Consider the following 10,257-nt stretch of genomic DNA (forward strand, 5'->3'; position numbering starts at 1 on the left):
CGTGTTCTCCAATTCGTTTGTCACGTGCGTCCGAAACGATGCCGATTTGATTGGCGTGATAGGAAACGAACACTCCCTGAATTTGTTGAGCTTATTGTGAACGCTAACTTTTGATGAAGTGGAAGTGAAAATAGCTAGAACATATTATACTTATATTTGATTTTTTAATTCTAATTTATACTGCTTCTTGAAAATCTCCACCTATAGGAGCACCGCTTCCTAGGTAATGATAATTATTCACCCATTCAAAGTATCTAGACATGAAACTAGCTACTACATTAAACGACAAAAGGTTTCGCTTTTCATTAAAGTGTATGGCTTTACGTTGTAAATTGGTTTCTGTCGTATGTCGTTTGATTCGAGTGTCACCATTATAGTATTGGAACAAGAAAATTAACTCGGGCATTATTCCGTCTACATACGGACACATACCTACATTACAAAGGGACTTGAAAACAATTCCTATTATAGTTTACCTGTGTGAAATAAATGTAATTTAATCGTAGTCGTTATCTCTCCCACTGGGTATTCAATTCCATCTTCTCTCCTAATGATTCCGAACCTTTCAGGCTATGATAGCCAACCGAAATCCACAAAGAGCTCTTATCATTACGCGAATCGGCCAATTTGGCTTGACTTTATCTATATGCAGTTTATTAATATTATGCATTCAGGATTGAGTAACGTTGTTACAAAGCAATTCGGTATCTGCGAGCGCAATTTTATTTTAGAAAATCTGTTTAAGAACCCTTTTGAATAATTCCGCTCGACTTCAACGATGTTATAACGAATTTATAAACACGGAAACTTCAAACTGAAAAGGGGGCAACAAAAACCGTTCCGGTTAACTTGCTCCAAATAAATGCAATTATGAAACTGTAAAATGTAAATGTAAGAATTTAATTTTTATGCCGGTTTTAAAAATGGAATTTTAAACATGCATTATACTTCGCGTCAAAGTAAATCTATGGTATTTGTACCAAACATAATTGAAGTTAATTCAGGATTGCGACATAATTGAATAAAATAGTAACTATACATCCTGGACACTATAAGATACATTGCTTCAACAAGGACTACTACGATGATTTAACCGCCTTTAGGGCAACCTTACTTGCCCATTTTTCTTCATACTGGCGGATTTTTTGATTATAATTAGTCTTGGGATATTAAAGTTAATAGTACCTATATAGCGGCCAAATTTTCCATTTTTGAAGAAAGAAACGTATTAGAAATCTCAAAGAGCTCAAATGAGGGCAGTGAGAAAGTTTTTTTATAATTTTTGTATCAGTTCAAATGACATCACAAAAGAATAAAAACAAAATCAGCAAATTTCGGTTTGTCTGACATATCTTCGGAAGTAATTGGATTTTTCCGGTTTTTCTTTACAATATAATAATAACTCTAATTGAGCAACTGTTCATTAATTTAACCATCGTCGTATCTTTATTAGTTTCCGAGATCCTCATGATAGACATTCTTATCTTGGACAAAGTTTAATATTTTCCTGATTAAGAAGGCACATTTCCTCGCTTACATAATGTACATAGAAATGTACCAAATTGAGGGTTACTTGGAAAAATTCAAACAAATCAATTATATAATCACTTTTATGAATTTAATCTATAAAATACCAAGCTCACGATTCTTTGAATTAAATTATTTACAAGTTACATTCTTCAAAATCCATCAGCAGCACAGCAGCAAGAACTATTGCGCCTTAAAAGATTATCTCAGGATTTTTCACACGTGCGTCATGTAGTCAATAGTGATATTTCAATCTGGTTTTAGAATCAAGGCGACAAAGGCAAAAATGTACAAGATTATTGAGGATTAACTTAATTTTTTGCAATTGACAATCTAACATCTTATACCAAATCATTACTGCTATTTACAATGATTTTAAGTTAGATTTCAAAAGATTCATTACTTACTACAAGTCTGTTTATAGGTTTAAGTGACAAATCAACTAAAATCCAATTCACTCGAGTTTTAATTTATTTCAAAAGTTGATTCCTTTTAAACGTCTTCGCATCCAGATTCTCTCACACAGAAGAGATAAGCTTTGAGAAAAGGAAAGAGTCACGAGATCGCTAGATGTTTAGAAAGCTCCGAGACGCCCTTTGTAGACTTTTACAGCATATTTTCCAGATATTTACCTATAGCATATTATACATTGGTAAACGTCAGACAGACGTTATTTAGGTTGAAACAATTACAAAAACGAATATAATAGTGAGTCGCCCTGTATATGCGAATGTTTTAATTTCAAATTTGGAGGATTTCATTACGAATAAGCACAGAATTGGTTTGAAAATGTTTTGAATTGCATAATTTTTTTTAATTATTACTTATTCCTGTGAATTTGATTATTTACATTTTATAAGATTGAAAATTGCGTTATTTAAAATTAGGGTACGTCATTGGTCGTGTGTTTGACGCTGATAACATAGGATGCGTTGCACGATTTCTTTTGCACGTAATTTTGTTATGGAAGACGGGACATCTCAAGCCAAGCGGTCCTTATTGGTGTTGCATTTGAGATTGGCGGAAGTAGGAGGTTGGGGGGTGTTCTGTTGAATAGGAAAAATAGGGAAGAGAAGAGACGGGGCTGTACAGCTCGCTTCGGGGATTATGGATTTTTTTTTTAAAAACTGTACATAATTTTAACTTTTGTCCTTATTATCTGTGATCAACACCTGCGTGTGGAGTGAATGTAAAAAAAAACGGGCTTGTCCCTTTTATATTCCAGGTTTTTCTTGATGATGTATGACGTATGTGTTTCGGAATAAATTTTTTTGTCATTTGAATCTATTGTACGACCCAGATAGAGTTCTCATATGTTCATTTATCTCGGATGTACGAGTACGAGGAGAGATCATAAAAATTCTACGTTTCAATTTTTGATTTATTTGAGTTAGCTGGGCAGGTGTTTTGTGGGTAGCGTAATTGACCGCACGCCATTGCACACATAAACATACGAGGCATGTAATTTGACTAGTGAGACTGGTGTTGTAATTGTTGCTAAATGCTATGGCATTTAAGTGAATTTCTTGTTTTGTCCTCTATCTCATTCCGAAAAAATCCAATAGGATGCCTATCAGAAATAAGAAAGTAGTATCCTGTAGCTTTTGCATCTATCATGCTCTGGAAAATCTGATATAATGATATAAAAAATTCAGATTCTCCGAATAAAAGTGCCCATAGAGGTGCTAACGGCAACGGTCTATTTTCGACCGTTTAAGGTAGGAAAAATTAAAACAAAATGCGACGAACTTTTTCCGGAATCTCGCGCACCAAGAGTGGCTTCGGTTCTGCTTCACAAAATGAAATTTAATGATAGAGCAAAAACATACAGCGGTAATTTATAATACAAAATATGTGACGGTGACGGCGGCGATAGTCAGCGGGAAGACGGCGGAACAACGGCAAGAAACGGCGGAACGAGAGTACTCCGGGCGCCACCAGAAGGTTTTCGGAAGCCTGCTTGTGACCAGGATTCGGAACGGCGATGCCGGGTGCTCCAGGTAACTCGAACGGAGAAGGGCGGCGATGATTTCGGAAAAACTAAAACAAAATTACGGGAAACTTCCTAACGGGAATGAGAGTACCAAAACACAAATCGACGGAAGCGCCGGGAAACCAATTGCGGGAAAGCGAACAATTTCTCCCTTATAATTTGCCAAACGGAAAGTAACCAAAAAGCTAACCTTGAAATTAACGGAGGGGTAGAAAACGTTCGCTAAAAGGTAATTCCAATAAATACGATGCGAATTGAAACGGTACGAATGCGAAATGAATTTACGGCAATGATAAAGATTAATACGGTACTTGCAAATATACGAAAAAGATGTAGGTACTTACTATTCGGATAAACGCCAAAAGCAAAAAAATCCCCCTAAACAACAACTTTACCTTATATTAAAGTCGTCTCTTGCAGAGAGGGAAATGTAGGAATTCCCAAATCGGTCGGCGTGTCGTTGCGTAAGCTCGAAATTTAAAACTTCTTTAATTAATTGTGCGGCCTTCTGCTGTCCTAAAAATCTGTAACTGATATCAAAATTCAAATTAATTAAGCGCGTTTCTAATGACACTGGGCTCAAACTATCAGACCAAGTTTGCTGCAACAGATAAGATTATCTACCGGTACTTATCCCCACTCCAGTGGCCGGGTTGAAATTTCCAAATTCGGTAGCCTTGTACTGCCCATTGTTACCTGGAATTTCGGGTCAATCGTAAAAGATCCTCTTAAATTTATCATTGAAAACAAAACCCGCCAATAATGGCTTATCCTGCCTGTAATTCTAAAAAATGAATTTGCCCTACTACTTAGTAACGAAGCGCCCAACTTAAAATGCTTCTAGATATACCGGGTGGTCAGCAAAGCTGGTCGACTTCACAAATATACGGTGCGATGGTCATAACTTCGGGTTTGAAACTTCAAGGCGCAAAACGGGTGCTTCGTTACAAAATTTGGCTTTTTCGGTGATATCTAGGTTATTTTCAAAGGATTGTCAAAAATGTCAAAAGCGTTTTTTAGTCACAGAAAGGGGCTACTTTGCCCCCATTTAACCTACACTGTATCTCTTACGGTTATGGAGATCCCAATGGCGAGCCACGAATTTGAACCACCCTCTTCAAGTACTATGTGGCTGCCCATAATTTTTTTTTGTAAAGTTAGTTTTTGCAGTTCGTTTTAAAAATGGTTTCAAAAAATCTTTCACAAGAGCAAAAGGTCATGAAACGATAAAACTGTCTTGATTTTTTGACCTCGATTGAAAGGCACTTCTATTTCTTGGAACGTTTCATTGCTGGTCCCAAAATGTTTTTTGAATCTGAACCAGAACCCAAACGCCAGAGTATCGAATAACACTTTGTCTAGATATTACGAACAAATGGAATTTTTCGCAAGTAAACAAATTTCTTTCCCCCTCACCCGCCTCGAGTGCTTTTGATTTTTTTCTCTCTAAAAAATGTTATTTTGGGACAACGGAAAACATTCAAAGGGCGATAGCCGACCAGCTGAAGATTATTCCAAAATATTAGTTTCAGCACTGCTATGAGGAGTAGAAGAATTGTCTCCAACGCTGAACTATTTTGAAGGAGATACTACTGAATTGTAATTATCATTAAATAAAAAAAATGTTTAAATCGTCAGTCTCATTACTTCGTTTAGAGACCTCGTATACATTCTCTATATACGTACTATGAACTAATTAGGTTTTTTTAGAGAAATCCTTTTTTCCCTTCAGTGCTAGACTAATCTAAAAAGCTCTGGAATGGTCTTTAAAAGGTCTTAAGAAGCAGTTGACGAGGTTAATGGTAAAAACTGAATTTAGACAATCAGTTTAGACTTTAAGGGTCCGTTAAAAAAAAACGGAACTGAACATTCTGTTTCAGTATCCCCACATGCTTCGCCGAAAAAATCAATGTATTTTAGGATAGATCTAAGAAACAGAATTCAATGTTGATAATAAGCAACCGAAAAAATGCGTATAACACATAAGACTTTTGTTCACAAACGTAATAATTACGTAGAATTATTTAAAAAGAAAATACAACCATACATCTTAAGAACCAGGAAAGACGAAAATAAAACAAATCAACATCTAGGTACATTTTATAAAAGAATATCCTATATGAAAATTTGGATAGTTAGGTATGTAATATAATTTGCACCATAAACTTGAAGTTGAAGATGGTTTATTTTTTTCAGATATTTTGTCGAAGAACATCCGACTTGGTTTTTGCGAAAGTAGTATAAATTTGATATATTTTGGCTTTGTGTCTGATTGGCCCTCATATTACACTTCTTATCTGACAAAAGGGGAACGTGTAACAGTTATCGCGTGTAAGCCTCTGGAAAATAAAAGTTTACGTTTTTTTATAGTCATCCTGTAAACTTCTATTTATTTCTCATAAATAAAATCGATTTCATTCATTGAATAACTTAAAACCTTCGTTTCGTGACCCTTAACCTCGATTTGAATAATCCATGCTTTGTATGCTTGGAATTCAAATGAATTGGAATTGTATACGAAGTGTTAGACTAGGAAAATGATATAGATAAATCAAAATTCTAAAGGAATAGCTTCGAACTTACTGTTATTCACTTTTTCAGTTTTACTGTTATATAATTAATATCCGAGCTATTATCTTATAATGCCATTGGGCACCCAAATTAAGCACATATGGAACAGAATTCATATAGCACTAGCTTACTAAGGAAAGCATTTCTACTGATTAGGAAATAAAATCTTAAACTTAATTTCAAGAAAATTAAATCTAAGGAAGTTGTTGAAGTTCTATTTTTCCATCAGTTTTTGGTAACTGTTAGTTACTTTCTGTATCATTACCTTACCTACTGTCAAATGATTGGCATCAGGTTCTTTTGGAAATTTTATACATGAGTATATATCAGAATATTGTTTATTATTGTATTGTTGGGTGTGGCATATTGATTCAATTTACGTACGTACAAACTGAAGAAAAAATTAACACGTGGAGATGAACGTCTATTGAGTTTATTATATTTCCAATATTAAAGATGATATGATGCGATGTTGCGTTATTTGCGTTTCTAACAAAAGACTGAAGAATCGCCGGAATTTAGCTATCAAAAATACTTGCGTTTGATATACCTACGTACATTAGATTTTATGCCACAATTGATTTCAACATTTTGAAAACTCTTAACTTGAATATGAATACCGAAAATATTTATATTTAAATAGAAAACTTATCTTTTTTCAGGTAAGAGCAACGCAATCGTTGAACTGGTGAGTGATTTTAATTTCCATATTTAATTTTCTATATTAATTTGTTACCACGCTAAACTTAATTAAATTTTGTTCAGAAATAGTTCTGTTCATTAAAATTTTGTAGAAAAGTGTGTCATTATAACTCGAGCGTCGGTACGTGCTTTGCGGGAATTTTATATACAAAGCAAATCAATTACCGGAAAACTTCTCAGATCTCTCGAGTTATATCTGGAGCATTGCATTGAATTTCTGTTTGTATTGAAAATAACGAGAGAAATGTTTTTCTTACTTTTTATTAAAACTGGTAAATATTAATTTTATGAACCAAATTTAATTTTATTAAATTTCTATAGATCGAGACATACCACCCTTGAATGAATTATCAAGTTTTTCTATTCCTATATTGCTTACATCTTTGTTTCTTTATGACAGGCGTAAAAACTTTTAGAGTTCCCTTCCTAACTTTGCAGTAAACCGAATAGCGTATATTTGTTCAAATCAAGGACTTAAAATACACCTGCAAGGTATAGTTTTATTTTTCGTTTCTTTCGGTTCGCCGATTTCTTTTATTCATTCACAACTTGAAGTTCCGGTAAATTTCAGGGCTGTAAATTTTATAGATGCATACCGTAGTTTGTGATCTATAAGTTATTTTGGGACGAAACTAATTTCTGCCTTAACTCGTCAGTGTGTTCGAGGTGTCTTTTGACGTTTAGTAGAAGCTTAGTGTAAAGTTCTATTCTTACACTATGGTAGAAGGTTTGTTATAAAATGGAGTTAAACTGCGAAATATTACATAAGTAGGTAAATACATACCGGATGAATATCGGACGAACATCGGGAATTGCGTCTCAATGTGCGCCGGGGTTAGGCTATTACCTACCTACTGTCAAAATTAATCGATTCATTTTGAAAAAAAAATATATAAAGTACCAGGTCAAAACCTTGATTTCCAAGTGGTATGTTTGCAAATTTCGAAATAGCAAAAACGATGTCAAGGTTTCGCCAATCGATTTGTACGAGTTCAAGGATCATTGCTATTGAATATGAGCCGGATTGAAAGTCTGGTTTCAGAATTGCGAGCTGAGTGGCAAAAAATCCCCCACTGAAAATCGTATACGATTCTTCGTATCTTGTGGCAGTTATTGATAACTCTACTAGTAAAAAAAGTGTCCCATAGACACATTTTAAATTGTCTCCCTGCATATTTTTGTTTGTTCTCGCGGGTATAATTTCACAACTTGCATTTCATGATTATCTAATTGCTCATTGTTAAGGTTTTGAAATTATTTAAAGCAGTCAAAATGTATTTTGTAAAAGTATGTATATCTAGATGTATATAATACAAATTTAATTTAAATTTTCAGTATTACATTTATATAGTTTATGTTTACAAGGCATGATATAAAAAAATATTAGCATCCACTAATGATGAGTAATTTATCATAATTATAACGTAATTGAATTCTTTAGGCATAGCGAGATCGAAACCTTTAGAAATTCTACCGAATATACACGCCATGTACCAGTAATTCTTTTTACTGCTCAACATTAAATCAATCCAACAAAGGCTTTTCTTAAAATGCTACAAAATGTTTATGAAATTAGGATAAGCTTTCAACGGTCAATTATCTGAATAAAAACGTTCGTTTTGAATATTCTTAAAGTTTAGAAATGCTTGCAAATTCTTCTGTATCCATTATTCTTTTGAAGCTGACGCAATTAGAATAAAGTTCATACATTTATCAGTTTCAATTTCACATCAAGGGCAAAGAAAATTGTATACATGAAAAATTCAATTTAGTGTTCTTTGTAAAGGAAAATGCGATTTAAAATTGTACACACATTCGAATGAATACATTACATGAAAATAAAAAACGTTACTGTGCGCATTTTTCACCAATGTGGCATATCGGAGACGTGAAAAATATAAAACCTGCTAATGGTCAAAATGTATTGATTGATGTTCCGAATGTGTCGCCAGTATGATTAATTATATTATTATTGACTTGGTTTAACTCCGTTGTAGGAAAGTTACTCTTCTCGAGATTCCTTAAAAACTTATGTACAAAAAATGTATACCTAGTAAAAATTTACGATTTTGTGGATAATACTGATTTGAGCAAATAATAATAACATACGACTGAAGGATATTTTCCCAGCAACTGCTATACTAACGAAGCATTCGTTCACTACGGACTTCGTCTTTTCTATTGAATGTCAATTTACCTTAAATTACACTTTAATTGAAAAACAACATCAGGCCACTCGTGTTTATCTACTCGTATTTATAATCATCCGTTGAAACTTGGACAGTTTTGAGTGAAAAACAATAAAATGGAATCAATTTCACCATGTTAGTAATACCTAATACCTGAAGTTCGCAATTAAGCTGTATTAATATGTACAGGGTGGCCAAATAAGAATGCGAGGTACTGTATCTGGGAACCTGTCCATCGTAGAGGCTTGCGGTAAAAAAATTTATTACTAAAACGGCCACCAGAAAAACCTGGAAAATATTTTTAAGTTACTGTAATTACCGCTAGGGGGCGTACCTGCAATCTGGAATCTAAAAAAGTGATTTTTCTGTAAATTCCGTTATATTAACCTAACAAAAAATGTCCGGTCTTTGAAGTTGACGATAATCTGAACAATTTTTGTTTGACAATTTTTCCTGTATCTCTCTAAAAATGAAGTGGTGGGGGTATTCAAAGGTTTCCGTAACGAACACCCTGTATCTTCGAAACGGTTGAGCCGATTTAAACAATTTTCTCGTGGCCGTTTTAGTAATAAATTTTTTTACCGCAAGCCTCTACAATGGATAGATTCTCAGATACAGTACCTCGCATTCTCAGTTGGCCACCCTGTACTTAATTTACCAATCGTTATGAGACAATGCAGCCAGAACCTTACATACAACAATGTTTAATTAAAGCGGAACATAAAAGAACAGCATTTCTTTCCAAATGGAAACAAAGTAAGAGAAAACAAAGTCGTGTTTTATGCAAAGAAATGGGGAATAATAACGTCGTATAAGAGAAGCAGACATTGTCCTAGATTTCATGGAGAACTATTTGCAGCGTACCTATTTATTTTTCAAGCATCATTTTGTGGAGTAATCAATCGTTCAAACCTCCTTATTCAATTTTAAATTACTTTCTGGCACCGCACAATTATGACATTTTAATCTACGAGTAATTAAATTATCTCCTACATTCAATCGTGTTAATTAATTATAACTCTATGGACTAAAAGGCAACCATAAGCTTAAGTGAAAAGTTTTCTACTTTTCTAACGGCAAAAGTTAATTTGTTCGCTTTCTATAATGGATACAAAATGTCAAGCCCGAGTTTCGGTTAAACGTGTCGATGAAGTTTTCGAGAAAAATGTACAACTCAATTCATGCCGGAGCTAAAATTGTCGTTTACCTTTTATTGTAAAACTTCTCAACTATAACGATTGGAAAATACAAGTTTCGGCGATACGGCGATGATGA

The sequence above is a fragment of the Photinus pyralis genome, unplaced genomic scaffold (assembly GCF_008802855.1).
Source record: "Photinus pyralis isolate 1611_PpyrPB1 unplaced genomic scaffold, Ppyr1.3 Ppyr1.4_LG7, whole genome shotgun sequence".
NCBI lineage: Eukaryota > Metazoa > Arthropoda > Insecta > Coleoptera > Lampyridae > Photinus > Photinus pyralis.